This window comes from Dendropsophus ebraccatus, chromosome 2 (genome assembly GCF_027789765.1).
Source record: "Dendropsophus ebraccatus isolate aDenEbr1 chromosome 2, aDenEbr1.pat, whole genome shotgun sequence".
Lineage (NCBI taxonomy): Eukaryota > Metazoa > Chordata > Amphibia > Anura > Hylidae > Dendropsophus > Dendropsophus ebraccatus.
In genome coordinates this window covers 7,890,789-7,899,780 of record NC_091455.1, presented here as the reverse complement: position 1 = coordinate 7,899,780, position 8,992 = coordinate 7,890,789, and positions in this window count along the sequence as shown.

The following is an 8,992-nucleotide window of genomic DNA, read 5'->3' as shown; positions in this document are numbered from 1 at the left end:
GATAGCAGCTTTCATTCTGAAACAGCGCCCCTCTAGTTTTCAGTTAATTTGTGATATTGCAGCTGAGGTCCATTGAGTTGAAAGAAGCCGGGCTGTAATACCACACATAACCCGAGGTCAAAGATGATGCTGTTTTTAGTAAAAAAAAATCCTTATTTTTTTTTCTAATCCTGGATAACTCCTTTCACTTGGGGAGCAATACAGGTATGTGTAGCTTTGTTTTTTTTTTTTTTTTTTTTTTTTTTTAAATCCTACACAATCCCTTCAAGCATGTAAATGTGTTCACCATGGAGCTCATCAGTCATACCGAAGTTTGTACATCTGATTATTGATGTGTCAAATGGATCAGAGAGACGTAGGACAAAACATACAGGTTAAAAAAAAACTAAATTTCATAGCCATGAAGTGGCTAAAGATTTGCTGTGTTTTATGAACTGAATGTAATTCTGCACTTCAGCCTCTAGATGTCAGTGTTGCTACATGAAAGAAGAGTATTATTATACATAGAAACATAATAGAATGTTTCCTTTCTTTTTATCTTATGATAGACTGTGTGGGATGGGATAGTCTCACTGTCTATTAATTTTACTTTATTGTGATGTCTGTGCTTCACCCGGGATATTGTGATGTCTGTGCTCCACCTGGGATGTCATTATGTCTGTGCTTTGGCCTTGGATGGATCGGTGTCTATATCCGCTGTTACCAGTCCTGGCCATCATCTCGCATCCACTCTGTGCCTGTATCCCCCAGTATTCATGGAGTCTCGTCCCGTTTAGACACCTTGGCCCGTATTCACTTGGCCGCGTTTACAAGACTCAAATGATAAAATAGTTTTTATCTATTATTCAATGTTCATGAATGTAAATTCTCCGCCAGAAAGTCATAGCAGCTTCTATATATCACTGGAGGGGTTAGGATGGCCGAGCACTGGACTGGCTGCTTGTCTCTTCCTATTGGAGGGGGGCGGTGGCTGTCGGGCGGGGGGGGGGGGGGGCAGAGGAGAGGGGGCGGCTGCTCGTTTTTCCCTGTTCAGGGGGGGGGGTTCTTTCTGACGGATGACGACTGCTTGTATGTCCCTGTAGGGGGCGGCCGCTTTTCTCTCCCTGAAAGGGGGGCTGTATGTCTTTCCTTGTGGGGGGGTGACTGTATGTCTTTCCCTGTAGGACGGCGGCTGCTTGTCTCTCCCTGTAGTGGGGTGGCTGTATGTCTCTCCTTGTAGGGCGGCATCTGCTTGTCTCTCTCTGTAGAGGGGCTGCTTGTCTCTCCCTGTTGGGGGGCTGACTGCTTGTCTCTCCCTGTCTGGGGGTGGCTGCAGGTCTCTCACTGTGGGGGGCTGCTTGTCTTTACCTGTAGGGGGGTGGCTGTATCTCCCTGTGGGGGAGCTGCTTGTCTCTCCCTATAGGGGGCGGCTGTATGTCTCTCACTGTGGGGCCGCTTGTCTCTTCCTGTAGGGGGGTGGCTGCATGTCTCTCCCTGTGGGGGGGTGGCTGCTTGTCTCTCACTGTGGGGGGCTGCTTGTCTCTCCCTGTAGGGGGGCGGCTGACTGTCTCTCCCTGTAGGGGGACGGCTGCTTGTCTCTCACTGTAGGGGGGGTGTAGTTTTTATCTTCTAGACCAGTACAGTCCTATTCACTGACAACAAGCAGAAAACCATAAATATACAAAAACAGACCCTCACTGAGTGGGCCTTAAGGGGCAACGTACCAGGGTGGTTTGGTGATCCTCCCCTCAGCAACAGGTTTCCTTTCCAGGAGGGATATCTGGCTATTCCCGTACTTTGAAAGTCGAAAGGGCCCTATTCCACGGGACGATTATCCTTCTCATAATTGTTAACGATTTCAAACGACCGCTATTGCGAAAGACCTGAAATCGATCACCCATTTACATGGAACGATAATCGTTACTTATGATCGTCCTTGCGGTCGTCTTGTCGTCGCTATTGTGTTCGTCACTACTGCGAACGACGTCTTATTCAATGTGAATGATTTGCGAACGAGCAACGATAAAAATAGGTCCAGGTCTTATTAAGCGATCAACGATTTCTCGTTCGGTCGTTAATCGTTAACTGCATTTCAACCGAACGATTATCGCTTAGATTCGAATGGCTTAATGATAATCTGAACGATAATTGTCCCACCTGGGCCGATCGCTGCCCGTCTGAGCCGATGCTGCCCGTCTGGGTTGATCGCTGTCTGTCTTATGAAGCAGCCGAGTCTGCATTCATGTAATGTTCAGCATCCACTTCTTCACCCTCCCTGTATACAGACTTCTCCAGCAATGAGGGCAGTTCCCCATATGGGCTCTAGATGGCAGTGTTGCTATGTGATTCCCCAGTGCTAATGGCCCCTGCTCCTCCTGCCTGTGGTTTATAGTTGAAGTAACATTGTTTTACTGACAACATATGCTTGGTCATCAATTTTTCACCAGCCTCTGGGAAGTCGCCGTCTCCGCTCTGCGCTGCGCTCCAGTCTCTGTCCAGCCACTCCGCCAGAGATTTAACTTCAAGCTCTGGGGCCCCAATACAGATCTGCACCAGGGCCCCTCCTGCCATGTGTTATTATACTGGGGTCCTATACACCCCCTATAGCTGCCTAACATCCATCCCCGGCTGTAGTGCAAAAAAGTGTGTGGGATCTTATATCTGATGATGTCATTATAGTACAATTATATCAGTGATGTCATCCAGGGGGCGGGGCTGTGACTACCTCTCTATACACAGATTATACAGGGGGCTGGGCTGTGACTACCTCTCTATACACAGGATATACAGGGGGCGGGGCTGTGACTACCTCTCTATACACAGGATATACAGGGGGCGGGGCTGTGACTACCTCTCTATACATATGATACACAGGGGGCGGGGCTGTGACTACCTCTCTATACACATGATATACAGGGGGTGGGGCTGTGACTACCTCTATACACATGATATACAGGGGGCGGGGCTGTGACTACCTCTCTATACATAGGATATACAGGGGCTGGGGCTGTGACTACCTCTCTATACACAGGATATACAGGGACTGGGGCTGTGACTACCTCTCTATACACATGATATACAGGGGGCGGGGCTGTGACTACCTCTCTATACACAGGATATACAGGGGGCGGGGCTGTGACTACCTCTCTATACACATGATATACAGGGGGCAGGGCTGTGACTACCTCTCTATACACAGGATATACAGGGGGCGGGGCTGTGACTACCTCTCTATACACAGGATATACAGGGGGCGGGGCTGTGACTACCTCTCTATACACAGGATATACAGGCTGATGTCAGCAGTAATAGATGAATAGCTGTTCCTATAGTTTAAAATGTGGGTATCTCATGTCTAATCATATGTCGTCATTTATATATATATATATATATATATATATATATATGCAGTGATGTCATTCAGGGGGGCGGGGCTGTGACTAAAATAGTTACTTAAAAGAGAACACCACACCAAAACAAATTTTATTATTAAACCCTGAATCCCTGACACAGTGCTCTCTGCTGCCACCTCTGTCCATGTCAGGTACTGTTCCCGTACAGAGCAGGAGAGGTTTTCTATGGGGATTTGCTGCTGCTCTGGACAGTTCCTGACATGGACAGAGGAGGCAGCAGAGAGCACTGTGTCAGACTGGAGAGAATACACCACTTCCTGCAGGACATATAGCAGCTGATAAGTGCTGGAATGCTGGAGATTTTTAAATGGTAGTAAATTACACATCTATATAATTTTCTCAAACCAGTTGATTTGAAAGAAAAAGAAAACTCTCTGGAGATCCCCTTAAATGTCTCCTGTGGAGATGCTGCAGTTTCTCTGTCCGATCAGTGATGATTATAGTAGAAAAGCTCAGTGACCCTTTAATACAAGTAATGGTCCCGATTAGGTCACATGACTTTTACCCCAGCTTCTACCCCCCCCCCCCACACACACTGCAGTCTAAATACCCCGATCTACTGACCTTTGCAATGACCACACGATGGCGGCAGGAGACGCTTATTACGCTACGCTATGTGGTAGTATGTGAGTATTGTGTGATGGTGTTATTTGGAAATTGTAAAGTGTCAATATTTTGCAGCCATTTTATTGAGCACTGTATGGCGGCATTACCGGAGCACTGTGCGGGGGGGGCATTACCGGAGCACTGTACGGGGGGGGCATTACCGGAGCACTGTACGGGGGGGCATTACCGGAGCACTGTACGGGGGGGCATTACCGGAGCACTGTACGGGGGGGCATTACCGGAGCACTGTACGGGGGGGCATTACCGGAGCACTGTACGGGGGGCATTACCGGAGCACTGTACGGGGGGCATTACCGGAGCACTGTACGGGGGGGCATTACCGGAGCACTGTACGGGGGGGCATTACCGGAGCACAGTACGGGGGGGCATTACCGGAGCACTGTGCGGGGGGGCATTACCGGAGCACTGTGCGGGGGGGGCATTACCGGAGCACTGTGCGGGGGGGCATTACCGGAGCACTGTGCGGGGCGGCATTACCGGAGCACTGTACGGGGGGGCATTACCGGAGCACTGTGCGGGGGGGCATTACCGGAGCACTGTGCGGGGGGGCATTACCGGAGCACTGTGCGGGGGGGCATTACCGGAGCACTGTACGGGGGGGCATTACCGGAGCACTGTACGGGGGGGCATTACCGGAGCACTGTACAGGGGCAGTAACGGAGCACTGTACGGGGGGGCATTACCGGAGCACTGTACGGGGGGGCATTACCGGAGCACTGTACGGGGGCAGTAACGGAGCACTGTACGGGGGGGGGCATTACCGGAGCACTGTACGGGGGCAGTAACGGAGCACTGTACGGGGGGGCATTACTGGAGCACTGTACGGGGGGGCATTACTGGAGCACTGTACGGGGGGGCATTACCGGAGCACTGTATGGGGGCAGTAACGGAGCACTGTACGGGGGGGGGCATTACCGGAGCACTGTACGGCGGCAGTAACTGAGCACTGTACGGGGGGGCATTACCGGAGCACAGCTGACAGCTGTATGTGGTATTACTGTATGGGAGTGTAATGAAGCCCTGCATGCTGGCTGTTTATACGTATGTATGCAGTATTATCTGAGTACAGTATGGCAATATTATTTATGGCCAGTATAACAATATGTGATAGCTATATGTAGTATTATCTGAGTACAGTATGGCAATATTATTAAAGGCCAGTGTGACAATATACGAGAGCTATATGTAGTATTATCTGAGTACAGTATGGCAGTATTATTTAAGGCCAGTGTGACAATACATGAGAGCTATATGTAGTACTAACTGAGTACAGTATGGCAGTATTATTTAAGGCCAGTGTGACAATATATGAGAGCTATATGAAGTATTGAGTACAGTATGGCAGTATTACTGTATGATAATTGGAGAGTGGACAGTGTTATCCTTTGAGCACTATATGGTGGTTATAATGTAAGCTTTGTATATTGGTATTATATAATACCGACTGGAATATAAGCTGGGATAACATAGCAGAATTAGAAGGGCAGCTCTGGAGGGGTCACGTGATTTTCTGGACTTTTATGATAAGATTTAGATACTTTACTCTCCTTATTCCGTAAACCTGGAGCTGTCGGCGTTAAGTCCCAACAGGACAAACTTTTTACATTGTGCGCAGCCAATAACCCTGAATCTCCCCAGAGCCGCCGCCGCTCTAGTAAACAAGCCGCACTTTAATTAGAAAGAACGCCAAACGAGGCAAATGTGAGCGACCCCCAGTCCCCCCCATTCTCTCAGCCTCCATCCTGTGCCGCACCCCCCTGACCCCCCCCACCTCCGTCCTGCTAGGATTCGCCCGGTGTCAGCAGATCTGCGAGGTCAGGCTGGTGGGTTTTTATTAATTTGATTAATAAAGTGCACGTCATCGAGGTAATTAGCAAGTAATTGGGACTGACAAGGATGTCAGCGAGTGTCCCTCGAAGGAGAGCGCGCTTCCTCCCCGTGTAAATCACCCACGCTCCTCAGCGCCATTAATTACAAGGCAGAGATAAATGCCGCATGTTCTGGTACACAGGTAAATCTCACGCTCCACTCACCTGATCCATCAGAGACCCCCAACACCTGTCCCCTAATGGAAACCGCTGTCCCCGGGGGCCGCAACGTCCCTCCGGCTCAGGATTCCAAGCGATTAATTGCTGGTTCAATCCTCCACTTGTGTAATTAATGAACTTCTATCCCCCCAGCAACAATTACCTGACAACTTAAATGATATCGGTGTTATCCCTTTAAGACGTAAATCTGTTATGTGGCAATAGAAAGCGACTCCAGTCACAACCTATATTCCCCTGACTGGTGAAAGATGCATGAGCAACGCCATCTAATAGAAGAAATGATTATAATACTGATATAATACTGCTCCTATATACAAGAATATACCTACTATAATACTGCTCCTATATACAGGGATATAACTACTATAATACTGCCCCCTATATACAGGAATATAACTACTATAATACTGCTCCTATATACAAGAATATAACTACTATAATACTGCTCCTATATACAAGAATATACCTACTATAATACTGCTCATATATACAGGGATATAACTACTATAATACTGCTCCTATATACAGGAATATATACTACTATAATACTGCTCCTATATACAGGAATATAACTACTATAATACTGCTCCTATATACAAGAATATAACTACTATAATACTGCTCCTATATACAAGAATATATACTACTATAATACTGCTCCTATATACAGGAATATAACTACTATAATACTGCTCCTATATACAAGAATATAACTACTATAATACTGCTCCTATATACAGGAATATAACTACTATAATACTGCCCCTATATACAAAAATATATCTACTATAATACTGCTCCTATATACAGGAATATAACTACTATAATACTGCTCCTATATACAGGGATATAACTACTATCAAACTGCCCCTATACACAGGGATATAACTACTATAATACTGCTCCTATATACAAGAATATAACTACTATAATACTGCTCCTATATACAGGAATATAACTACTATAATACTGCTCCCTATATACAGGAATATAACTACTATAATACTGCTCCCTATATACAGGAATATACTACTATAATACTGCCCCCTATATACAGTAATATAGCTACTATAATACTGCTCCCTATATACAAGAATATAACTACTATAATACTGCTCCTATATACAGGAATATAACTACTATAATACTGCTCCTATATACTGGAATATACTACTATAATACTGCTCCTATATACAAGAATATAACTACTATAATACTGCCCCCTATATACAGGGATATAACTACTATAATACTGCTCCTATATACAGGGATATAACTACTATAATACTGCTCCTATATACAGGAATATAACTACTATAATACTGCTCCTATATACAGGGATATAACTACTATAATACTGCCCCTATATACAGGAATATACTACTATAATACTGCTCCTATATACAGGAATATAACTACTATAATCAGCACAAGCCATTGAGGAAGTAAAGACCAGCGGCACTCACCGGGTTGATGCAGTTATGATGATTTATTGATACGATGTCATCTTGCAGATAAGCTCAGGGCAGGGGGAGACAGGTCCAGAGGTGCTGTGCACCGTGGCGACGGCCGTTTCGCGGGCTAACTTTCCCGCTTCGTCTAGACGAAGCGGGAAAGTTAGCCCGCGAAACGGCCGTCGCCACGGTGCACAGCACCTCTGGACCTGTCTCCCCCTGCCCTGAGCTTATCTGCAAGATGACATCGTATCAATAAATCATCATAACTGCATCAACCCGGTGAGTGCCGCTGGTCTTTACTTCCTCAATGGCTTGTGCTGATTAAATGAATTGCTTTCTCATTTACGCTGAGCACCACTGTAATGCATGAATGTCACTGAGATTGCTCAGCCAACAAAGACTACAACGCTCCTCATCTCACAAAGACACTTAATCTGAAAACATAAACAGCCCCACACAAATCACGGGTCACTGATAGTGCCAACACATCTATTTGCTTGTGCATATAACTACTATAATACTGCTCCCTATATAGAAGAATATAACTACTATAATACTGCTCCTATATACAGGAATATAACTACTATAATACTGCCCCTATATACAGGGATATAACTACTATAATACTGCCCCTATATACAAGAATATAACTACTATAATACGAACTGGAGAGAATGGAACCGCTGCACATCCCATCTATGGCTGATACTAATGCTGCTAGGACTACATTAAAAATCAACACCAGAGTGTCTGTATATGAATTGATCAAGCCATATTGCCCCGTGTACCACCGCGCAGGTCCTCTGGTCCACACGGGTCCCTACACTAACTCCACACCGTGTCGGTCAGCGACCGCCAACCCCGAAAAGCGTGCACGTGCAGGGAAGGGAGGCCATGGAACGGCCCTGCAACCCCAATGTCACAGGACCAGACCCAAAAAGCCCCACCAAAACCCAGCCAGCACCACCGGCGGGGAAGGCTGCCCCCAAACGACACAAGTATGGATATGGTATTACACTTACCATTGCTGCTCTCACAGAATGGGGAAGACATAGGGTCCAGACATATGAGCACAGGCATATCCGCCGGGGTTGGCGGTCGCTGACCGACACGGTGTGGAGTTAGCGTAGGGACCCGTGTGGACCAGAGGACCTGCGCGGTGGTACACGGGGCAATATGGCTTGATCAATTCATATACAGACACTCTGGTGTTGATTTTTAATATAGGCCTAGCGGGATTAGTATCAGCCATAGATGGGATGTGCAGCCGTTCCATTCTCTTCAGTTTGTGTATAACTACTATAATACTGCTCCTATATACAGGAATATAACTACTATAATACTGCTCCTATATACAGGAATATAACTACTATAATACTGCTCCTATATACAGGAATATAACTACTATAATACTGCTGCTATATACAGGAATATAACTACTATAATTGCGAGGGGAAGGAACAGCTGA